Here is a 25,931-nt window from a genome sequence, read left to right on the forward strand (position 1 = left end):
GGAGGGGCCAGGAGTAATTTAGTCTGTGTGGGCCTTTTATCACTTCAAAACTCTCAGGACGCCCATTAGCCTCCCATCAAACTGCGGCTGAATTCCTAACATAATTCTCCTGTGACCTCTGCACAATCTTCCTAAAGGTAAATATTGATCATCTGTGGGAATGATGGCGGCGCATTTTCAGAGGGCTGCTATATAATTTCTGTTTACAACCCTGGCTGGGGATAACAAGATGGAAATAAACTCGGCTTCTAAAATGCTTGAGTCAAGCCATTTTTATTTTTCATGACTGTGGCCATTTTCACTATTCCTGAAACATAAAAATCCTAGAATGATAGCCTGGATATAGAACAGTTCAACTATTGTTTTGGCCGAAGAAAGAAAGAAAGAAAGAAAGAAAGGGGGGGGGGAGGGAGAGAGGGAGAGAGGGAGAGAGAGAGAAAGAGAGAGAGAAAGAGAGAGAAAGAGAGAGAAAGAGAGAGAGAAAGAGAGAAAGAAAGAAAGAAAGAAAGAAAGAAAGAAAGAAAGAAAGAAAGAAAGAAAGAAAAGAAAGAAAGAAAGAAAGAAAGAAAGAAAGAAAGAAAGAAAGAAAGAGAGAAAGAAAGAATTTTTAAAATATTCTTTAGGGAGGAGGATGTTGCAATAGATTTTGGGAAGCTGAGCACTGTGACCAATTTCACCTCTGTTTTAGATTTTATAGGGAACTTTTCTACTTCCCATAGACGTCTCTTAATCCTTAAGGAAGTGTGTCTGACGTTGATTGCAACACTTTCTAAAATGGGAGAGTTTTCATTTGATACGTTTTCTCATATTTCTCAATTTCACATCTTCACTTTCATCTGATAGGCTGGCATAACTCCAGCATTTCTAAACTTTGTTTTTTTAACCCAGGGTATGATCCTTCCTCTGTGCGTCTCCCCAAAGCCTGGAGGTGAATGATAGCGCTTGTGTATACCCAGAGGGCTTTTTCTTACTTTTCCATGTTTGCTCTGTGACTCAGCATTGAGTGTTCCCTACCTTCCTCCTCTCCTGAAATTCTCTTCCTTCTTTAAGACCTAGTTTAAAATACCATTCTGTCTAAGAGCCTTCTCTATCTTCCCAGACAGAAGAGTCAACCCTTCCTCTGACAGATGCCTCTATTCAGCACTTGGTTCTGTTTTATACTATAATTAACTGTCCATGTGCCTCTCTACCCCAGTGCATCCTAGTCCTGGGGTCTCATCCATCCTTGAACCCCTCAGGCCATAACCTGGTGACTGAGGCATAATAGTTAGCATCCGTGGAAAGTTCACTCTGTGCAAGGCCTATTCTAGCCTCACGACCTAGTGAGGTAGGAACTGTTATTGCTCCCCATTCTATGGATGAATAAACTGAGGCTTGAAGAGGTTCTGTAAATCACCCAAGGTTCTATAGCTAGTAAGATGAGGCAGCACTGTCCCTTCTTGATGGTGAAGCTTTTGACTGATTAGATAGATGTAAGATTTTGGTTTGCTTCTTTGAAATGTGAGGAAATAAGGCCCCAGAGCCTGAGCTTTTAACCCCGGCTATAAATATTTGTTGAAATTAAGAGGCAAAAATAGTCATATCTAGAAAAAAAAACTTTGCATGTAGTTTTCCTTTCTATTCTCTGTTGAAAAACAAAACAGAGCAATGTGTGGTGCGTGGCTTTAAATTGTTCCACAAGAAAAGAGGGCAGGTATGAAGTCAACCTGGTTCTGTTTCATCACTCAGATAGTTAGCTGTTCCCTCTGAGGGTCATTGCTGCTCTAATTTTTTTTTTTAATTGAAGTACAGTCAGTTACAATGTGTCAATTTCCGGTGTACAGCACAATGTCCCAGTCATGCATAAATAAATATATATACATTTTCACATATATATATTTGTTTTCACTTTCTTTACACACTTATATTTGTTTTCATATTCTTTTTCATAGTGCTGCACTAATTTGTGTTTCAAATTTTTCTGTACTTACTTTGACTACTCTAGATTCAGCGGTTGAATAAAAAGCTCCCATGGTTGAGAAGGCAGGGGGAGGGTGAGCACAAATCATGACCAAATTGCTTCAACTGATGGACAGGTTGGGTTCTGAAAGTTCTGTCTCCAGGAATGACCACAAAAGCCCACTTAACCAGTGATGGGAACACTAGGTGAGTCAGCGGCCGAGGGTCTCTGTCACCTCCAGGGCTCACTTTACCTCTGTGTGTTCTACCTTGCCGTGGGAGAAATGGCCCCTGCGTCCTCTAGGGGGATTGCCCCAAAGAGCTTTTCAAATGGGTATGATTTTATTATAGCTGTTGTTGTTCTTATTAACAGTATTAACTAGTATGCAAATACCAAGTGCAATAGTGTTTCTATGGCGAACAAACTTCTGAATTTAAAAACAGGCTTCTAAGAGCCAGTCTCTGTCTGCCTTGCTCGCTACCAACACTACATGTAGAGGGATCTGGAAGCTCTGGGTTCCCACTGCTCTGGGTGTGGATCTCCCCACCAAGGGTAGAAACAGGAGGAGGGACAGATGCAGGAGGGGAGGGAGCTGGGAGACCGGGAATCTAGGCGGGAGACCAGGGATCTAGGCTGGAGAACCCTACACACCGACTGATTTCCAACACCAGGCTTTTCCCAAATCGTGCTCTCCTCCCTTCGGCTTGGAGTTCGGACCTGAGTTTCTTCCTACTGCCATGGTTAGCAGAGCTCCCTGCTTCTCCCTTATAGCTCTGCACTGTCTACCTTAGGGTTACTTGTGGAAATCAAATGAAATGCTCTGTAAACTCCAGGGTGTTCATAGTTGTTATTCTCAGCCACCTCGGCATATTTAGGGGCCGGGACTTAGCAGTTAAGGGAACTTTCCAACGAAATGAAGCATTTCTCTTATTCTTCACTAGTTGAACTTGTTATTCAGCCACGTCATTTAGTACCCATCCGACAGTACGCTAAGTGTTTTACCTGCTCACCTATTTATTCCTCCAAGAACTATAAGAAATCGGTACTTAATTTTTCTCCATTTCACACATTCGAAAATTAAGTTTGAAAGATTGAGTCATCTGCCCAAGGTCATCCATTTTATAGAAAGCAGAGCTGGGAGGCAAAACTGATGCCAAGCCTTTGTGGTCAACCACAACATACGAGATTGTACAGACAATAGACGCTTCACATCCGTTCTCTGGTTCATGACTGGCTGTTTCCTCGCACTGTACACTTTGAGAGATTTAATCGTTTATCAGTCACGAAACCTTCTTATTACAAAATAACAGTTGTCTCTTTAGGGCTGTTCAGTTAAGGGTGAGAGGTGGGGAGTGGGCTAGGATGGTGATTCCTTCCTATAGTAAGTGCCCCAAAAATGGGGATCCCAAGAAAGGATGGTCAGAAATGTGAAATTAATGCTTAAAATAAAATGGGGAAACTGGCAAGTACGTATTCATTACCGGAACTGGTGATTGAAGAATGTACCTCTCAGTTGATTCTAGATTTCTTTCCTAGACAAGACTCCTTTCTGGCTAGAGGTCAGACTGCCAGGCTGGAGAGCCCGGTGCCTGGGCTGCGAGGCAGATACGTTCACCTCTGGGCGCTGCTACGTTTGTGAGGCAGCATCTGGGGACAAGATGCCATTTCCGGTGGCATCCGGGGCAAATGACACAAGTCAGCATTTACTTTCTCGCATTAGGAAGTGGAAGATGGATGACTGTAACTTTAAGAATTTGGCAAATAGGAAAATGCAAAGTAGTAAGAAAATCAAAACAGAGCATATTCCTGGAATATGCTTGTTTTCATGTCACGTGTCTCAGGAATTTGGGTGTCATTTATAGTGATTCTTGCTTTGTTTTGTTCAGACCCTGGACTCTTATTACCCTTACTTTTGTGGTTTGTTTGCAGCTGAGGAAGCTACTAAATGGAGGGAAGGAAGAAAAGATGGTGATGGAGAGGAAGCGGGGGATAATAACAAGGGGGAACTGCTCAGAGGTAGACTGCTCCCTTTTCTGGTTAATTTTTTAAAGTAATAATCCCGCACGTTTGTGTGGTGCATTACAGCTTACAAACCACTTTCAAATCACTTTTCCCGTGCTTTTCCCTGTGGGTGGAAGAACAGCCCATTCCTCCCCCTTAGAAAGCCCTGCTCAGGCCTCGGGGAAACACAGACACCGGGGCAGAGCCAGGAGGACTTCCTGATGCCTGCTCCACGGCTCCATTTGAAACCAGCAAGTGACTGGAGGGGGAGATGAGAAGTGGTCCTCGGATCGATTAGACAAGTTCAGAGCTCGCTTTCCTTGGTTTGGGAAGAGGACACGATTTGGAAAATGAAGGATGTCACCTCCCCTACAGACATCAAGATGAAAGAGGAGGAAATAAATCAGAAAAAAGAAAAAGAAAGAAAAAAAAAGAGGAAATGAGGTTTTAAAAAGGTTTTCCCCAAACAGTGAACTTTCCGGAGAGGTGTTAAGCACTTTAGGATGGTACCTCTCTCCACTACATTAAATGGTATAAAATAACTGACGAACAAGAGTAACAGATTCCAAAATAGTCCTGAAATACATGCCCCATGCCCTCAGTTTTTGTTTTTAACTCTATGCTTTAGGTAAACTGGACTATAAAGTTGTCTTTTCTTGAAGCATCTCATTTTACTTTACTACACGGACTGCTGAATGGACGGCTTAAAAATCAATCCCACCCTTTATACATTGCTTTAATCCTCTTCCCTACAGCCACAGATCAAATGAGTTAGCATTATTTTCCCATGAATTTTCATACAATTAGTATTGAGTCTTAAGACAGGGCTATACCAATAACTTTAGAATTTTAAAATTCAAGAGTAGTCTGTGACGTAACTTTGACAATGTGCCATTTATTTGACGCTAGCAATTCTGGAAATGAGTGGCAAGTCTAACTTTAGGATTTTAAAATTCAGCGTAGTCTATGGCATGACTTAAAAACTTGCCATTATTTGATTCCAGCGATGCTAGAAATGAGCTACCACTCTTTCCGGTTCTCTAGATTCCAGCTCGTCTGAACACTGTGAGAATAAAAGAACAATCCAGAGGCGGATGACTGAAATTCACATAATCATCCGAAAACCAGAGAATAGAGGAGCTGAAATAATGCAAATGATAATCTTGCTTATCCTCTTTAAATTTAAAATGAATCTGTTTGAGACCCAGCAACAGATTTTCCACCGATTTCCTTACTCCCAAGAACTTACTATGATACGTGGAGAGAGTTACTATTGCCATTCTGGCACCATCTCATGTTCCGTGGCTCAGTGAGCTGGCTCATCCACCACACTTGGCTTTTCCCTAAGAGAGAATGAGAGCTGACGCGTGTATAATATTTTACCCGTAGAATCTGCTGTCTCAGCAGATCCTTGTTCATAAACTAAGGCGAGCTCTAATTATTATCTTCACCTTGCAGATGGTGAAACTGAAACCCTGAGAGAGCTTAAATGACTTAAATCACCTTGAGGGATCAGCCCAGGGACGTGGAGCATTCTGACTGCAGGTGGTCATCGTCATGGTCCCCTCTGGGCGGACTGGGGGTGGGGGCGGGGCAGACAGGGCACCTTGCCCACACTGTCATTCTTCTTTTGCTTATTTCTAGAAGCTAGTTAATGCACATGGCACAAAACTTCAAAAGCTACGAGTGGGATGAGTGAGAAGTAAGTTCCCCTCCCTTTCTTGTTCCCTGGTCCCTCATTTGTCTTTCTAGGAACAGCACTGTCATTGGCTTCTTGTCTATTCTAACAGTCTCTCCTTTCATACATCACAAAGTCAGTGTCTCTTTTGGGGGGGTGTAGTTACGTTTATTTACTTATTTTTAGAAAAGGTACTGGCGGTTGAACTCAGGACCTTGTGCACACTAAGCATGCACCCTACCACTTGAGCTCTACCCTCCCCCCAGGCTTCTTGTCTATTCTACCAGAAACATTCTATACAGATATTCTATGTTTCTCTGAAATACTTTATTCTCTCTTTCTTCCTTCTACAAGCATCAACTTCCCTTTTTATTGAAAGCGATTGTCTGGAAAGAATGCAAACACCACTTGGAGCAGATGTTGAATGGCAGAAAGTCTCTGGTGAGCTAATCACCCAGATTGTTCCATTCAGATCTTTGAAATGGGGCAGAAAAACTCAGGACTCCCATCAGCCTGTAAAAGGATGTGCACCAGGCTGTCCCCCTGGTGTGGGCCTGCTACCCCATCTGGGGACCACTCCAAAACCCTGATACTGATTTGTGTGTGATACGGTGACTGCACGTATCACATCTGCTGATGGTGAGGATTAAAGCCTGGGCTGTGATGCTTTGAAATAAAGTGAACTGTCAGATCTCTGGCTTTGGGGCCATAGAAACTTAGGTTTGAAACCTGATTCTGCCCCTTATGTCTGCATGTCTTTGTAGTCACTTACGACCTCTGTGACTGATTTTCTCAGCTGTGAAATAGTGATGATAATAACCACTACATAAATGCAAGGGATAAATGACAAAATAAACTACAGAACCAGGGACAGAGTGGTGTGTAATAAAATATATCTATATCACTATCCGTGGCTCATCTAGTCATTCTTTCTTTCACTCATTCATTCAAAATCATTATGGCAGACACGGTTACTAAGCAAGGGATATAGATGTGAATAACACATCGGAAAAAAAAAATCCTAGTCCTTACAGAGTTGACATTTGGGTTGGAGGAGGCAGACAGCTAAAAAGTAAGTGAAATGATATATCAGATAAAAGAGAAGAGGAAGGATTGCTGGATGGGGAGGATGTCGGGACTGCGGGTTGGAATTTTAAACAGGGTGATGACAGGGCTCACAACACTTCCTTAGGATACAGCAGCTCAGCATATGAAATATTTTAAGCTGAAGGATTGTGGGAAACAGCAGGTTCCGGGAAGAATCTCTGGCCTCCCCGGCCTCCCCTGAAGCAGGTTGTAAGACCCTGTGCGGGAGGTGCCCTCCCTACACCCAGAGAAGGGAGTATCCTTATCTCAGAAAACAAAGGGATTCTGAGAGGGAATTCCAACAAGCAGGCCTTGCTAAGTTTCCTCAGTCCACCGCCCTTAGCTCTTACCCCTGATCCTATCAATCGTCACCAAATCTAGCGTAGAAACACTCAGGCTGAGCCTTCCTTTGGGTCTTCATTTCCTTAGGAAGGCTCATTTGTAGCTTTTCTATGGTTAACCTGTCTTTTGTTACAGAGACCCGGCAGGATAGAAAAGTCCAGCTGTGGTCTGGAGAAGATGAGCAAAATCTGGAGGGAGGTGATGGAGCAAACCACATGGAGACCTGGCGGGAGAAAGCTCCGAGCAGGGAGGACAAGGAGGAGGTGAGTGCGACTAGACTGGAGTGAACAAGACAGGGAGACAGAGGAGCTGGAGAAGAAAGGAGGCAGATCATGGACCACTGAAAGGACTTGGGCGCAAGGACTTTGGGAGCCACTGTGAGGGGTTTGAGCAGACAACTAACACCGCCTTACTCTAGACTGTCTGAGGGGAGAGGGGAAGCAGGGTGACCAATTAGGAGGTTACTGAGTAAAGCAGGAGGTGAGGCTTGAACCAGAGTGACATTAGCCAAGGAAGGAGAAATGGTCAGATTCTGGATCTATTTTGATGGTATAGGTCATAGGATTTGCCTGTGGAGATAAAATGGGGTGAGAGGAAAGGAGGGGAGACAAGGCTAGCTCTGTGGCTTTTGGCCTGAGCAATAGGAGGGGTGAAGGTACCGAGATGGAGAAACATTGGGAGAAAGAGGTTTGAGGGTGGAGGGCTTGTTCGTTCAAGATTCCTTGTCCACATCCAAAGTGAGATGTTGAGCAGGGATTTGGATGTGCAAGTCTGGAGCCGAGGGGAGAGGGCCAGGCTGGAGATGGCAGTTAGGTCTGGGTTTGGATGCTGTGGCTAATGGAGAAGGTGAAGCTGAGAAGAAAAGAGGTCCGAGAATTGAGCCCTGCAGCACTGCGGCCTTAGGTCAGGAAGAGGAGGAGGAGCCCCTAAAGGAGACTGAAAAGGAAGAGTCAGTGAAGCGGGAGGAACTAGGGGCGTGTGAGGTCCTGGAAGCCAAGAGGAAAACGTGTATCAGGGGAGGAGTCCCGGGACGGACGGTCTGTGTCAGAGACAGTGGATAGATCAGTGCGGTGTTTGGCTGTTGGCTTCGGACCGTGCAGGACACTGGTGACCTAGATGGAGTGGTGGGGACAGCTGCTGATTACAGTGGTTAAGGGAGACTGAGGGGAGATTTGGAGGCAGTACCACCTTTGAGGAGTTTTATTATCAGTAAAGGGAAGCAGAGAATGAGAAGTCAGCTGGAGGAGGAAGTGGGGTTAAGAGAGTTTTATTTCCTTTTAAAGTGGGAACAACAGGAGGGAAGGTACAGCTCAAGCAGCAGAGCACGTGCTCAGCATACACGAGGTCCTGAGTTCAGTTCCCAGTACTTCCTTTAAAAAAAAAACCTAATCACCTCCCCCCTACCCCGCAAATAAATATAAATAAATAAATAAGTGGGCACAATAATAGCGTGTTTGTATTTTACAGGGACGATTCAGTAAACGGAGGAAAAACAAATGTGGCTGGAAGAGTGAGGAAGAATTGCTGGGGCGACGTCCTCGAGTTGGCGAAAAGGGTGGCACCCAGTGCCCAGGTGGAGGGGTTGGCTCTGGATGGCAGCGCCGAGCGTTCCACCAGAGAAACGGTGGGGAAGACACATGATGTGGGGGAGGCGACAGCTGGCGGGAGTCTTCCTGATTGTTATTTCTCCAGTGAAACAGGCAGCAAGGTCCAGGTCGCCAGCTGGGCGTGCGCCTGGGGAAGGTGGCATTAGAGGTTGGAGGATGGAGCAGAAGGTATGAAACAGTCATCTGGGAGGCGGGGAGGCTGTCGCTGCTGCGCAGCACGGTGGGCCACTTAAAGCAGGAGCCCTCATTTGAACTGAGGATGCCCAGCCCAGGAGCTTGGTTTTCTCTAGTCTTTTCCAGCCACGTGGGTGCAGGGGCAGAGCAGGCAAAAATGGTAGTTAGTCAGGATTGGGGTTTGGCCTTTTGGTTTCTCCTAATGTAGGTTAATAAGCCATTACAAATTTATCATTTGTTTTAAACCATGATCGATTTAAAACCAAACTCATAAAAGCCAAGTATTATAATTAATGAAAAGGGATTCTGCCTATAAGGGCAAAAATAATGTTCCTTTAATATTAACGATTTTTTAATAGTTCCAGCCACAGATTAATTTAGACTTCTCTTTCTACAAGCCATTATCATTTTATCCACGTTTTCTATTTCAAGGAATACTTATTTTTCTTATCTTCTTGGAACGGAGTGTTTCAAGCAGGCCAGAAATCAGCACACTAAATATTTACTTACAAATGCACTAATTTCAGCCAGCTGGTGTGTGTTTGTGTTCAATCAACGCCTGGCTACCTTAAAAAGAGGCCCAAATTTGGCAAAGCACAAAACGATATGTCTTTTTCTTTGCTTGTATGACTCGACACAATACATATTTGTGAGAATTTCTCTTCAAAGCGTTTGCATTTGGCACTTTCAAGTGCATGTGAATAATTTGTTTCTTGTGAGGCACAAAGTCTTCTCTGAGAGTATATTAAGACTTTTGAGACTGGATCAAAACGTCTCCCCAGTTAAATGTAGAAAATTAACTGCACTAATTCAGGACATGCAAACTTTTGCATTGTTGAGGAGCAAGGCTAGAATTGCTGGCTTTTCGGAGGTTATAGGTTGAGAAGAGCCAATTTGGTGGTCTCACCAGGATGGGTGGCATGAAAGAGGTGAATTTATACAGATCTCATTCCGTCAGGATTTCTTAAACATTTTTTTTGCAAACTTTCTTAGAATTCTTATGTTTTATGCAAGTTCTCTATTCTGTTCCAGTGCACAGCTTCATGGTTCAGAGCACGGCCTTTGCGGGCAGAAGAACTGAGTTCAGGGTGCAAAGTTTGTAACCTGTGAGCTGTGTGACTTTGGGAAAGACGCTTAACCTCTCTGGCCCCATTCCAGTTGTGGAGATTTAATATGCCAGGTGCTAAAGCAGAGTGCTTGGCACTTAGTAAACGCTCAATTTATTCTAAGAGTCAGTGTGCATACATCTGTGCTTTAGTAATATAAAAGAATTACTAAATTATCTTGGTACTTTAGCAATATAAAAATAGACTAAATGACTACCACTGAATAAAACGTAGATACTGGCAAGTACCCCGTTTGATGGCACAGCTCTGTGGACTGGTGTGTCCCTCTCTCTGCAAGGTCAGACTCTAGAAGTGGAAGAGGAAGACGGAGAACATCCTTGGGCCACGTGGAGGCTCTGGGAAGTCAAACAAGTGTCTGCATCACAGCCAGGCTCACTGCTGAGCACGGACCAAGGACCAAGCCTCCTGAGTCTCCCTAGTCCCAGAGCCACAGCTCATGAATTTCAGGGGAAGACAAAAAGGTTGTACACCTTTTTCACAAAAAAACAATTTAGTCCTCTAGGAGAATTGGGTCTTGAGTTATTTTGCAATGTCTCTCACCTCTAAATAATATAACATGTTATTAAATATTTTAATAATATTATAAATAATATTAAATTTTATTGGAAGACTCCAGATCACTGGCTTAGTTTTCTGATTCCAGTCTCTTTCTCTCTGTCTTTTATTACTGTCTTAACTATTTGCAACTGTACAGTTAAGCCGTGTTAAGTATATTCATATTGTTGAGAAATAGACCTTCAGAACTTTTTCATCTTATAAATCTGAAAAACTATCCATTGTCATTTGCTGCTGCCCCCATCTGCTGCTCTCCGCAGCCCCTGGGAACCATCATTCGACTTTTCTGTTTCTGCGAATTTGACTACTATCAAACCTTACAGAATTGCAATCATGCACTGTCTGTCCTTTTGTGTCTGGCTTATTTCACTTAACATAACATCCCCAAGGTTCAGCCATGTTGTTGTGTCTGTCTTTTTAAGGGCTGAATAATATTCCATGTCCAGTTCCCTAAGTACACCTAGTCACTACATCTGTAAGAACAGAGCTCTGTCAAATCCCAGACCAGCGCTGTCAGACACTCTATTTGAGATGTTTTATGTTGTGGCTCAGTTGACTCAGCTATTTATTAGTTACAACAAAATTTCCTTTCCTCCATCCATGTTGGCATAAATGATGCAAATAAAGAAGCTCCCTCCCAGACCTGCAACATGCCAGGACCCTCCTCTCTCCCATCCAGAGAGGCAGGGCAAAGGATCTTCCTTTACCTTTCACATTCATGATCTGTTTTTAAAATTTCTCTTTAACTTCAATTAAAAAAATAAAAATTAAAAAATAAAATTTCTCTTTAAAATGCCTTTTACTTTTCAACTTATACTGGAGGGGGCTATTCACAACACTGTCCGTTGAAAAAAATCTAGATATTTTTAAAAATGCATGCTTTTAAGTGACATAATACATTAATTCTAACAGCAGTAACATTCTTTGCTAAAACCAAAATGCTAACTATTCATCTATTTGCATGGTAGGATTATGGATGCAATGATTTCCTTTATTTTCAAAGCTGTCTGAAACTTGATCATACCACATTTATAGAGAAGTTCTGATATCTTTTTAAAAAATTTTTTTGGTGGGGAGGTAATTAAGTTTATTTATTTTTAGAGGAGGTACTGGGGATTGAACTCAGGACCTCATACATGCTAAGACTGTGTTTCACCACTTGAGCTACACCCTCCTCACTAAGTTCTAATATCTTAAATGACATTAACTACTAATCTTCTGAACATGAAGTTGCTTTGTCCATCCTGGAAGGTAGAACTTGCTTGAATTTTGATGCCACTCTCCCTTTCTTCCCTGGTTAGAGAAATCTGAGTGCCTCCCTGGAGCCAGGCACAGTGCCTGACACATGAGGTTGAATAAGATGCAATCTCCGTGTCCAAGAGTTCCCAGTCCAGGGAGAAACAGAGAAGCAGATGATTATAATTCAGTGTTGGAAATGCGGTTATGGCCGTGTTTGAGGGGATTACTTTTGTTACTGAAAAACTATTTGAAAAATCTTACTAAAGATGTGAAAATGACTGAAAATAGCCCTGTGAAAAGTGGCTTCAGGTCAGGCTGCCTTCAGATGGATATTTGCTTTGTAAAGATAATGATTGACCCAAATGGCATCATTTGTTTCATAAATCAATTGTGTATCACATTCCCATTCCCCTGGTAAAACAGCAGGCTTTTAAATGTTTTTCCAAATATCATTTACAAAGATAATATTATTGGTCACCTCTTGTTGACTTCCTATTTTTCACCTGTAGGACATTCCTTTCCTTAACACATTTTGCTGTTGACTCTCTGAAATATATTTAAATAAATGAAGATGGAGAACTACAAATAACTTTCACGTCTCTGAATCTGGTGTTTACCAGAGTCATTAACCTGTGATTGTAAATCTTTGAATCATATGCCGCTGTTCTGTTTTCTCAGTCATGATTTCTAAGTGTTGCATGACTGTGGACTCAGTCACCTAACATATTGGTATCAGTACAAAAGACTGATTGTGTTTATGTTCCATATACGTGCTTAATCTCGGTGATGCATGTGAGTTAAATCATGAGGCGTTTTAAAATACGTGACAAAAACTGCTAAGGAGAAAGAAATGACTCTTTGTTGCTGGCTGAATCAACTCTGTGACTTTGTAAGGATCCAATTTAAAATAAATTCTCAACTAATGATCTTATTCCCCAAGCTTGTTCTTCCTCTAGGTTAGGTGAAGCCAATGTCCCCATAATTGCTCCACGACAGAAATCGATGAGGCCACCTGTGATTCCTCCCTTGCCTTCCTCCACCAGGAGGAGAGTAGATTCTATCTGCTGAACCACCCTCGGCCCCGACAGTCCACTCCTCTCCCTGCAGCCTCGACCTCAGCTCCCATCTGCGGTCCTGCTGGGACTTCCTGATTTGTTTCCCACATATGTTCTCTTCTTCCTCCACCCCAGGCTCTAACCTGTAGTCTTTGCTCTTCCTAAGACGCAGATATCATTTCACTTCCCTTTCGTAGGCTGAATTTAACCTGCTAAATCATATCAACATTTTTCTGAAAACACCAAACCTCCTGCCTTTCCTTCATCAGGCATGTTAGCCATATACAGAGCCTTACATCAGATCTCAAAGTGACAAGGCATCTGGGTTCCCCCGAGATCACAAGAATAGATCATCACAAACACCGAGCCTACTACCCTGCGCACTCTCAGTGTATTAACTCTTTTTACAAAACCAACAATAATAATCACCGCTATCATTCATTGGGAGTCTACTTTACACCCAGATATTAGGTGTCCATTAGTTGTTACATTTTAAACTACCCTGCAGGGTAAGTGTCTCTGTCTCCATGAGGAAGATGAAATGAGGGAAAGGACTTCCTAGAGGTTCTTTCAGGTGTTGCCTCCGGCCAGTCAGCTGGGAAGGAACCAGGTTTGGATGCAGCCCGCATCCCCCTGTCCCTGCTCTCTGCCCACCCTCAACGCTGGGCACCTCAGCATTTCCCTGCCGATTGTGGTGCTACATCAACAAGGGTGAAGGATACACAGTACTGTATAAGCAATACATAAACGACAGGGACCTGCTGTGTGGCACAGGGAACTATATTCAATTTCTTGTAAGAACATAACGGAAAAGAATCTGAAAAGAAGGACACATGTGTATGTATATGTATAACTGAATCACTTTGCTGTACACCTGAAACTAACATTGTAAATCAACTACGCTTCCATTAAAAATAAGAATTTTTTTTAAAAAATGTAAAAGAAAAACCCGATGGAAACAGAAATTAAAATACCGTGGCAAAGCCAGGCAGGCTGTTTTGACCTGTGAGGAACAAAGATTGGCGCTAAGTTGACTTCAGTGAGTCCATCTCTGAAAGTGTCACTGTTTTGGTTTCGGGTTGTGTCGAGTGACAGCAGGCTCAGAAGTCCTGGATGTTTGGTGGAGTCACAGAATGTCAGCCCCCAGGCTGAAGGAGAAACTGTCTCTTGCAGAGCGTGATTAACCACAGACTTAGGTTTTAGGAGGAAGTAGGCTAAGAAAAATCTGCAAACCCTGCCTGTCAGCTGCTGAGTCGGTCAAAGAGAACTAGACAAGGAGCTTATTATTTCTTTAAGTGGGAAAGCCGCAAATGGAAAGAGCCCCCCATATGTTTTGTCTGAGTAAGTTCTCTCAGTGGATGTCCTAAGAACAGGCGATGTCTAGATGACAGCCGGGGCCAGGACCCAGCTCACCGGCCAGAGGCAAGTCTATTACCTTGTGGCCGTGTCTGATGACAGGGAAAGCATACTCACATGTTCAGGCGAGGATAATTTCCTTATTGCCATGTCCCTTCATGTCATCGCTTAGTCCAGAGGAGGAAGGAGGAGAGGTCAGGGGGCACGCCACACTGTCACCCAGGCTAAGATGAGAAGGCACTCGGGAGTTCCTCCTGGCCCCCTGCCCGATCTGCCGGGTCATCCTCGTCCTATCAGGAGAGAGACAGCACTTCCGTCAGCAGGCTTGGGTGGGGGCAGCACCCTCAGCCCGCTGGAGGGCATGGCCCTGTGGCCTCGGGCTGCTCCGCAAGGTGGCTCAGGACTTCCTCTTTCAAAGAGCTAATTATACCGGGTCTCCATTCCTCTCTGTGCTCCCAGATGAGCCGGGCTGCTGGCTCCCCACTTCCTCTCAACCCACCCCACACGCTTCTTCAAACCACACTGGGATTATCCTAATCGTTTATTTTACCTTCTGGGGACAAAGGTGTAAATTAATGTAGCCCTCAGTCTTTCAGGCTGACATCCCTTTTCTTGGTGCTTTGACCACAGGACCTGAAAAGATTTTTCCCCGAAGGTCCTCAGCCAGAGACCACCAGGGTAACCTCGGTCTCCACCTTCTCCCGACAAGCTTTTGATTGTACCATCTGATTGTCTGCCGACATCCCATTCGAAGCCCCTTCCAGTGAGATGTTTACCCCAAGGCCAACAAAGTTGGCCCCAGTTCTCCCGGGTGAGTCTGTGAAAGTTCCTGGCCATTCAGATGCATCTGTTTTCAGGGGGAGCAGACACTGGCTAAGCTCTCTGGTCACTGGGGGTGGGTGCTGGGATCTAGGGGTGCAGATGGGAGGTGAACGTACAGCAGCACCTGTGGCCACACTCAGATCTGTTTCCTCATTGTCCTTTCCAACACACCAGGTTTTTAAAAACCTAGAATTTTTAAGAATGGTTAATTTCAAGAGAGTGCAGAAAATGGAAATACAGTTTTGCCTTGTCTCCAAGAGGCTGAAGGAACTGCCAAGGAGAGAGGACTTAGAGCAAAATGCACTCAGCCTGGTGCCAACTACTGGTCATGTTACGGTGAACATTCCCTGAGCGCTGCTCACATTCCTCTTCCTGCCAGCTCCTTCCTTCCCTCCCTCCCTTTCCTTCTTTTATACATAGATTAAAAAAAAAAACCTATTGGATAAACTAACTGCTAGTTATCACAGTCTAGACATAATCTCAATTCCAAGGAAGACGAAATGATCAGGGAGGTAACCGAACTAGGATATCCAGATTCTTTTCCATTAAGAATCACTGAATATATAGCATGTACCACTAAATTAGAAGGAAATGTTATGGCTCATCCGTAGAAATCAGCTGATTTGCAGACAATGAGGCAGGTAAATGAGGAGAAGCAATTAGAGCCACTAGAACCCTGATTTCTAGATGTGTGACCTGCCTGTTCTGGTCCATAGGCAGAGGGAGATTAAGGAAACTAGGCAACAAGCTCCAGCTGGGAATAATCCGGAGCCTGGTACACACTCCGGGAAGACCCAGATGTCTGAGAACCAGACCAGGAGTTGCAAGCTCTGGGGCCTGTAGGGATTAGACATGAGATGGAAGACAGTAAATGAGTAGCGTCTGCTCTTTGCACACTCACTTTGCATAGTAAACATGTGGGAATCGTCTTTGTTTCCTCCAAGAACTGTACAACCTTCTGTTTTTGTGGGTTCTGCCCACATCCACAGAATTAACCAACTGGCAATTGAAAATATCCTCCCCCCAACAAAAAAAAATTCCAAAAAGTTCCAAAAATTTCTAAAAAGTAAAACTTGAATTGGCTGCATGCTGCCAACTATCTACATAGTATTTACATTGTATTAAATATTATATATAATCTAAAGATGACTCAAAGTATACAAGAGGATGTGCATAGGTTATATGCAAATATTTACATCATTTGATACAAGGGAATTGACCATCCATGGACTTTGGTATCTTCTAGGAGTCCTGGAACCAATTCCTGTGGATACTGAAGGATGACTTTTTTTTTTTTTTTTTTGAAATTCTTAAACCTTTTATATCCCTTCTTTTGCCACTTCTGATAAATGCATGGGAATAGAGAATACTTCTCTATCATAAGGAAAAACACAGAAGTGAAATTTTATAGTGGTAAATGAAAATATAATCCTCAGCCTCACAGTCAGAGATATTAGGAAAGGGTGGGGATTGTGGCAAACTGGAGAACACCTGTATCATCTAAGTGGGCAGGAGCCTCTCTGCTCTAGCAGATTGCTTCAGGAGCAAATACGGCTCCAGTATCCAATTTTTGAAAAAGAAAAGCTTTAAAGCTTTTTATGAGGTAGATTCTGATTTTTAAACATTGGTTTAAAGAAAGAAAGAAAGGCAACATGTGGGTAAAACCAAACAGCTTTGCAGTTGTTGGTTTTTTACTTCTGTCTAGGTAGTGAGGGAGTCAAATTTGAGCAAACACCTGGGAATGGGGGACCACATACAAAGAGATCAAATGGGAGCAGAGGGTGGAAGGCAGGGAATCTGTGAGGACTGCAGAAGCTACAGAAGGGCCAGAGGCAGAGAATTCTGAAAGCATTCTTGCCTCGGGAACAGACACTTTCCCTTCTAGCTGTAGCAGAAACCAGTAACAGTTTCCCAGACAACGTCGAGTCTGGCAGAGCCTGAACACTCATGTGCTTCTGCCACGCAGCATAATTTCTTGATAGGCCAATTTTGGCACAATTTCTCAGTCTTACCAATCCAAGAATGGAAGGTGAGACAGTGCTATGGGACAGCAACTCCCTGTCATGGCAAATCTTAACCCTTCTGTGAAGTACAATATTCTTAGCACATTTTCATTTCTTTGTCTTCGGAGTTCACTGAAGTCGAATTTTCCCAGCCTGACTGCCTCATAAGAATCTTCTAGGTGTTGTTCTTATTTGATTTGTGGTGCTTAAAATGAATATAGATCATTGGAGATTCGTAACACCAGTATGCCGATATTATAGTTGACCTGAATGGAACTTAATATGTCTTTACGATTAGGCAGAGCTCAGTGGCCTGTTTTCAGGTAGATGCTTTGGCTGACTCAAAGATGAACTTAAAAATATCTATTTTCTTTGTTAAGGAATAATAATAGTAATAAAATATTGTTGGTATATTTTATTTATATAATAAATGATACTAAAATAAAACATTATATACTGCAGTATTAATAACCATATTCCCTAGGACTTTAAAGAGCCCTCCAAAAATACAAACTGCTATGTACAGAATAGATTAAGAAAAAAAAACCAGGTCCTACTGTATAGCACAGGAAACTATATTCAATGACTTGTAGTAACCTATAATGGAAAAGAATATGAAAAAGAATATATATGTGTAACTGAATCACTATGCTGTACACTAGAAACTAACACAACATTATAAATCAACTAGATTTCAATTTTTAAAAAAGTAGAAAAAAAAAAAAAAGAGCCTACCAAATAGCTTCAAACAAATCTCTGCTCTGTTGCTGAAGAACACTGGGGAAATAGGAATTAAATGAACAACTGTGCCTTTTAATCCACATCTCCTGGGCCCTTCACTGTTTAACTGTCCTCATTATTTTTTCCACCTTCTCTCCAACTAGCTGAGCCGAGTTACTGGTCTAGACAGAGCCGGGGAAAGCTATAGGCACACTGTCCCCTGACCTCAGCAAGACATCTGGCAATGCCTGTCACTGCAACACTGTACATAGACGGAGAAGCATGTGTGAACTCGGCGACAGCACATTCCAGTGCATTCATCGTTAGTCACCTACACTCAGCATCCAACCTATTCAACACTGACTGAGCAAATGTTTACTGGGAATCTTCTCTGCTTTAGGTTCTACAAGGATAGGAGTGAATATGGATTTTTTTTTTTTGTAGAGGACACTGAGAAGCAAATAGAGGCTTTAAAAAAGATACACACACACGGAAACACTACATGTATAAATACATATGTGCAAATACAGATGTAATTTTTAAAAAGATAACGCTAATCTTGAGTGGAGAATAGATTTCATCCAATCCAACAGTGGATACTGAAATATAAAAATAATTTTGAAATGTCATAGGTGAAGCATGCTATATCTTTATATATAATGATATATGAAATATCTGTTAATAGACTATTATGTTCAGAGTTCCTACTCATACTCCTTCCACCCCCAAAGACCCCCCTATTATTACATTTTGCATTAGTGTGGTACATTTGCTACAGGAACCAATATTGAGGAACCAACATTGGTATATTATTTTAACCTAAAGTCCTTAGTTTCCATTAGGGTTCACTCAGTGTTGTACCTTCTGTGGGTTTGGACAAATGTTTATTTGTATCCATCATATCGTGGTGTCATTATTATCATGTATCACCATATCATGTACCCACCATTATAGTATCATACAGAATAGTTTCATTGTCCTAAAATTTCTCTGTGCTGGACCTACTCATCCCCCAACCCCATCACTAATCTTTTTTATTGTCTCTCTAATTTGCTTTTTCCAGAAGGCCATATAGTTGCAGTCATGCAGCATGTAGCCTTTTCTAGTTGGCTTCTTCCACTTAACAATATGCATTTAAGTTTCATCTATGTCTTTTCATGGTTGGACATTTCATTTCATTTTATCACTGAATGCCATTCCATTTTATAAGTGTGCCACAGTTTCTTTATCCATTCACCTACTAAAGGACATCTTGGTTGCTTCTGAGTTCTGGAAATTATGATAGAGCTGTTATAAACATTAAAATGCAGATTTGTCTGTCACCATAATTTTCAACTCATTTGGGTAAATGCCAAGGAGTAAAATTAATGGATTGTATGCTTAGAGTAAGTTTAACTTTGTAAGAAACTGCCAAACTGTCTTCTGAAGTGGCTATCCCATTTTGCATTCCCACCAGCAATGAACAAGAGTTCCTGCAGCTCCACGTCCTCTCCAGCATTTGGTGTTGTCAGCGTTTTGGATTTTGGCCAATAGGTGTCTCATTTTTGTTTTAGTTTGTCATTCCTTAATGACATATGATGTTGAGCATCTTTTCATACACTTGTTTGCCATCTATATCTTCTTTAAGATGTCTGTTTAGATCTTTTACCCATTTTTAAATAAGGTTGTTTATTTTCTTATTGTTGAGTTGTGAGAATTCTTTGTACATTTTGGATATAAATTCTTAATCAGATATGTGTTTTGAAAATATTTTCTCCTAGTCTATGGCTTGTCTTTTCACTCATTTAACAGTGTCTTTCAGAAGGCAGACGTTTTTAGTTTTATGAAGTCCCCACTTGTCAATTTTTCTTTCAAGGATTGCGCTTTTGGTGTTGAATCTAAAAACTCATTGCCAAACCCAAGATCACCTAGATTTTCTCCTATTATATCTTTTTTTTTCTTTTTTTTTTAACATTTTTTATTGATTTATAATCATTTTACAATGTTGTGTCAAATTCCAGTGTTCAGCACAATTTTTCAGTCATTCATGGACATATACACACTCATTGTCACATTTTTTTCTCTGTGATTTATCATAACATTTTGTATATATTTCCCTGTGCTATACAGTGTAATCTTGTTTATCTATTCTACAATTTTGAAATCCCAGTCTATCCCTTCCCACCCTGGTAACCACAAGTCTGTATTCTCTGTCCATGAGTCTATTTCTGTCCTGTATTTATGCTTTGTTTTTGTTTGTTTGTCTATTATATCTTCTTAGTGTTTTATTGTTTTATTTTTATTTTTTATAAATTATTTTTTAATGGGGATAGGTAATTAGGTTTTATTTATTTATTTTAATGGAGGTACTGGGGATTGAACCCAGGACCTCGTGCATGCTAAACAAGTGCCCTACCACTGAACCACCCCCCGACTAGAAACCACTTTGAATGGAATTATCAAACAGACAGTGTTATTTTTGAGGAGAACAATTTCATTTCTATCAAATTTTGCCGCACGGTACCTTTCCCTGCCTCATTAAAACCCAGCCCATATATTGCTGCTTTTCCATCTAAGGAATGTCTGTTCTTTAAATAGCACATGGAACTCCTACTAGTGTGACCTTTTTCTTGGCAGGTCATCTGACAATATTAACTAGAGTACTTTGTTCCACGGTTCCCAGAAGAGCAGGAGACCTTCATATTCAGAGAAGCTTCACTGTCAAAACAGTCTGAGCAGACTGCCAGAAATGACCGACTTCCTTTGCTCTGAAGAAGTGTCTTTTGTGTTTGCCATGAGTGGACTTCAAAGGGACACTGATGGGTCTACACTGGTCCCACTGCTTGTAGAGAGCCCCACCCCCGAGACGGATCTGTTTCAGGGGCGTGAGAGGACGTTTTCTGAATGATGCTGGCAGCAAAGGGCAAGCAGCCACTACTGCGGGGGGCTCTTCACACAACATGATCAAGTGTCCCTACAGGTGGCAGAGTATAGTAGTGGCACATCAAGAGCATGTGACATTCAATGTCAATGCAGGCTGGCAGGAAACCAGGAATGCAGCTTAGTGAGGACAGGAGCAAGGCCCCCCACCCCCCGCCCCGGAGGGCCTGAGCAATGAAATGGGTTAAGAACAACAACTCAGGGGGAGGGTATCACTCAGTGGTAGAGCGCATGCTTAGAATGTACGAGGTCCTGGGTTCAATCCCCAATACCTCCATTTAGAAGAAAAAAAAACAAAAACAAAAAACAACTCAAGAAAACACAGGCAGTTATCACAACTGGGGCGCAAATGGTAGACTTTGAAACAAACTGGTGAATGCAATCAGCAAACAAGGTTAGAATCTTGGAGACTATCTGGTTGCCTCATATGATTTATGGGACTAGAGAAATGTGTGAATCCTCATACCGAAATTTATGTTGCAGGGTGAAAATACAATTCTAACTTCCCAGTGAACCATGATTTAAGCTACCTAGGGCTGAGCATGTGGAAGTATGTCTTTGAGGGACATACTTTGAGAGAGATCATAAGAAATGCTTTTAATTTATAAAAGTCATCCATAATTTTTAATCTTTTTCTTTTGGAGGTCAGCCAGAATTTTAAATCTTCTACACTAATCATCGTAGTAATACAGGCAAGTGAAGGTGGTGGTGATGGAGGGGACGTCAGAGACAAGGTCATGGACGGAACAATGACTGGAGTGGAGTAGGGAGGGGAGAATCGTGAGCAGGGAAATATTGTGCAGAATGATTCCTTGGTGTTAGAAGATAAACTAAGGCATATTAAAATTTTTTTTTAGTTTCTCTGAGCAAAAATCAGTTGGTATGGAGCAGTGTCAGACCAGACATGGTTAGAAGCCATCCAGCAACGGGAGCTCCCGGGGAGACTTTTACAGAGAAAAGATGGAAGCAAAGCAGGGAATGACGGGTCGGCTATAGCTCAGAGCCTAGCTGGCTGCTTGTGACTGGTGATCCATAGGTTTGGAGTTTGTAATTGTGAGGATTCGACTTTGGTTTGCCTGGTAAGCTGCCGAGGCCTTAGTACCACCAGGAGGTCTTAATGGCCCCCTTGCTGAGTTAATTTAACACTGGTTTCAGGAGTGGCTTGGACAACTGAGTGGACAATGATGTTAACACAGAGTAGGGACAGTCTGATGCCTGGAGTCAAAACCTGACTCCATTTTAAACAAATAATCCAATCAAAAATAGGCAGAAGACCTAAACAGACATTTCTCCAATGAGGACATACAAATGGTCAATAAGCACATGAAAAGATGCTCAATATCACTGACTATCAGAGAAATGCAGATTAAAACTACAATTAGGTATCACCTCACACCAGTCAGAATGGCCATCATTAAAAAGTCTATAAACAATAAATGCTGGAGAAGGTGTGGAGAAAAGGGAACCCTTCTATACTGCTGGTGGGAATGTAGTTTGATGCAGCCATTATGGAAAACAGTCTGGAGATTCCTTAAAAAGCTAAAAATAGACTTATCATATGATCCAGCAAGTCCACTCCTGGCATATATATGGAGAAAACTCTAAGTCCCAAAGATACATGTATCCAAATGTTCACAGTAGTACTATGTTCAATAGCTAAAACGTGGAAGCAACCTAAATTTCCATTGACAGATGACTGGATAAAGAAGTTATGGTATATATACACAGTGGAATACTACTCAGCCATAAAAAGAATAAAATAATGCCATTTGCAGCAACATGGTTGGACCTGGAGATTATCATACGTAGTGAAGTAAGTCAACCAGAGAAAGACAAATATCATAGATCACTTACATGTGGAATCTTAAAAAATGACAGAAATAAACTTATTTACAAAATAGAAACAGACTCACAGACATAGAAAACAAACTTATGGTTACTAAAGGGGAAAGGAGAAGGGAGGGATAAATTGGGAATTTGAGATTAGCAGATGCAAGCTACTATATATGAAATAGATAAACAACAAAGTCCTACTCTATAGCACAGGGAACTATATTCAATATCTTGCAATAACCTATAACAAAAAGAATATGAAAAAGAATACATATATATGTATAACTGAATCACTACGCTGTACACCAGAAGCTAGCACAACATTGTAAATCTACTATACTTCAATTTAAAAAGAAAGACTCCACTTTATACTTTCTGTGTGAACCTGAGCCAAGTACTTAACCTCTCTCAGCCTTTACCTATAAAAACAAGAATAATTCTACTTATAAAGTTGTTGTGAGAACTAAATGAGAGTTTATATACTAATGTGACACTTATATTGAGTGTCTAGTAATTGCCAAACTCTGGATTCAAAGTCCAGTGTGCTGGGAGAGGCATGCAAAAATAACCAACGCACTACAGCGAGACAAGTGGAAAGCGCTGAAGTGTCAGTGTGCGAAAAGTGTTCGAGGAGCCCACAGTCAGACCGTGGCCACGTTAATTTCCATGAGCGTCCGTTTCCTCAGTTGGGGATAATGACAGCCACCAACTCAGGGAGTGATGGTGAGGGTTAAGTGAAATAATCCATGAAGAATGCTCAGCACGGTGCCCGGAACACAGCAAGCACTCCAGCGATGTTAGTTATTTTATTAACATTTATTACTGTGGGGAACTCTGGGGGTCATGGGCTCTGAGGGACTCAATGACATAGCAAGGTCACAGCTAGTTAGTAGCAGAGCCTTTACTAGGGATCCAGGCTATAATTTTATGCTCAAAATGAAAGCAGAGCCCTGGACTCACCCATCCTACTTTTTCTACTGGAGATTTTTAAAGAGGGGGTTGGAGCCTTCTGTGCAACACAGGGACTTCAGCGACGTTTCCCAAAGGAAATGAATTCATTTAATCTTTTGAATGAGCTCATGTGTAAAAGGATTACCCACTTTGACAGGTAAATCAGTCTGCAGTACCCAGAAATTCACTTTGTCTTACTGGACATCTTTGGTTTTGTGCTTTGTTTTGTATTTTTTTTTCCCCAGGCTACGTATTTATCTTATTTCAGCCCTCTAAGCACCTTGTTCTCTGCAGTCCATTTGATTTACATATCAAAGGAAAATGAAAGTAAAAAGAATAGGTTCTACTTGTAATCAACATCCATTTACTGTCTATTGTGGTTTAGAAGCTCTTTGCTGGCACAGTGGGTGAAAAGAGGCAAAGAAGAGAAAAGACAGTCTCCACCTTTGAGACGGCTGCTGTTTTGTTTCAGTAAACAGGATCTAGATGCAATGAGAAAATAATAATTCCAGAACAACGTATAGTTATTCCATGGTGACATGGGGTAGATTGTATATATTTCCACAGAGGAGGCAAAGGAAACTGGTGTCCCACTGGGCAGGGGCTAATGAAGGCGTGTGGAGAGAAACGAGCCATGTCCTCGGCCAGAGCTGTGCTAGGGGTTCTGTACAGCACCTGCACGGTTCCGAGTCAGCTCTAAAAATGGTGGAGATTGGCAGAGAGAAAGGCAGGCCGTAGCTCTCCTTAGAATCATCTAGTACTAAACAAACAAACAAGCCTGCACCCAGGCCCCACCCTCAGAGATCCTGCCCCTTCCGCGGGGCAAGGAGCCCAGGTAGCCACAGCTTATGAAAGCCCCCAGGTGGGCTGACCTGCAACCAAGGCTGGGAACCTCTGCTCTGGGGCAAAGACCAGATGAGAAATAGCACCAAATGCGTGTGGAGGGCTAACGCATATGAAAGTGTTTCCTAAATAACACAATACCGCATGGATAAGTCTTCTCATTGTTTTCCTGTGAGAAAAACCATAGAAATTCCAAATGAGTATCAAATGATATCAAATGGTACTCTGCTCTTCTGGCTAGGTAGCTTTTTAAGGTCACTTCCAGATTCAGCTAGGAAACCAATGATGTGAGCAATAAAGTGGAAGAGAAGAGAAAAATGATCAAAATAGAAGGCAGAAGACATGAGAGAGAACAGCAGAGCGAGGTCCCAGGGTAAGTGGAGGCTCCCCACCACATCTTGATGATATTGTGACACACTGTTCCACAGACCAGGAAGACCTGTGGTGAACAGTCTGGATTCTTATCCCTATAAGGTTTTTGCATGGAACGTCACTGATTCCTATGAGTTCTAGCCAAGGAGTTTATAACATGATCTGTTTCCCTTGGAATTAGCCTTTAAAAATGTATTTATTCATCTAACATTTAAAAGACCTCCCCCAACCCCAACTTTGTTAGATGCTGGGAACACAAAGATCACTAAGGCATGGCTACTGCTTCTAAAGACCTTATTTAGTAAGGGGAGACACATTTAATTTAATAAATGCCACAAAATGCTGTGGTGCTATGACAGATGGGTTAGGTAATTAGATAAATGCGGACACTGGACAGGTAAGTGGAGGAGAGGAAGGATGGTCCGGAAGAGGGGCGGTATACCCGCTTCAGCACAAAGGGGCTTCACTTCCTCTGAATGAGTGCCAGCAAGAAGCCCGTCAGCACCTGACAGCCGAAGCTGCATGGTAGCAATAGGACCTAACTGCACATGACCCGATGCTCATTGTAATGTAATCAGCATTGCGGTTTAGGCAACCCCCCTCCATGGGTTTATCTGTGTGCACCGTGGGTAAGGACATGCACAAAATGGGACAAGCATGACTAAGGACTCCAGGGGCAAGAGCCGTCCATCAGTCGAGCCCACCTCTAAGCGAGGGTATGAGAGAAGGGGCAAACGAAGACCACGGCTGTCTGCCCTTGGATCAGCCTGCCTCCCACTCTTAGAGGTGCGCTTTCCCTTTGCTAATAGAACCTTTAAAATCTTTTGCTACACAAGTTTTCTGTCGCCCATTAGAATTTTTATCTTTCAGGCAGACAAGATCTGGGGCCTTTTCCCTTCCCCTTTTGGGGTAACAGATGTATGTCTGGGTAACTGAGGGGACACAAAGGACGAGGAGGTGCTCCCAGGCAGAGCAAACTCACACTGTGGGTCAGAGAGCTTGGGATGGTCAGGAGGACGCAGGTAGATCCAACTGACCAGTAAAAATTCTGTTCTTGGAGAGGGTGGGATAAAGCATAGGTCCAGGCAGAGAGGTGGCAGGCGGGGCCAGGGGGACACATATACAAAGATGCCAATGGAAGCGTAACCCGTAAAGCCAGTCTTTACAAGACTTGGCCTCGTACAATGAGTTTATAGTTCCCAGATATGCCTTCAATGAAGCCAATTTAACATTTAAGAGAAATTCCAGAACGTGCAGAGTTGAGAGTTGCCTGGGAGATGGAATGCTCAGACAGCTACTCCCCAGTAGA

The 25,931-nt window shown here is 42.4% G+C and overlaps 1 protein-coding gene across 5 annotated transcripts in view; it reads right to left on the reverse strand.

Annotated features, from left to right (window-relative positions):
* PCED1B (PC-esterase domain containing 1B) overlaps positions 1 to 25,931 on the reverse strand; it is a 111,446-nt gene that overhangs the window by 8,670 nt on the left and 76,845 nt on the right. For 2 of the 5 annotated variants that reach the window (XM_015238051.3, XM_072972935.1), the window contains exon 4: positions 14,277 to 14,449. The gene's annotated coding sequence lies outside the window, so the exon portion shown is untranslated. Of the gene's footprint in view, positions 1 to 5,189; positions 5,227 to 8,579; positions 8,781 to 14,276; positions 14,450 to 25,604; positions 25,627 to 25,931 lie in introns of those variants that run through there. The other 3 variants (XM_072972936.1, XR_004192152.2, XM_072972937.1) reach the window with 3 other exon arrangements.

The sequence above is a fragment of the Vicugna pacos genome, chromosome 12, assembly GCF_048564905.1.
Source record: "Vicugna pacos chromosome 12, VicPac4, whole genome shotgun sequence".
Taxonomy (NCBI): domain Eukaryota; kingdom Metazoa; phylum Chordata; class Mammalia; order Artiodactyla; family Camelidae; genus Vicugna; species Vicugna pacos.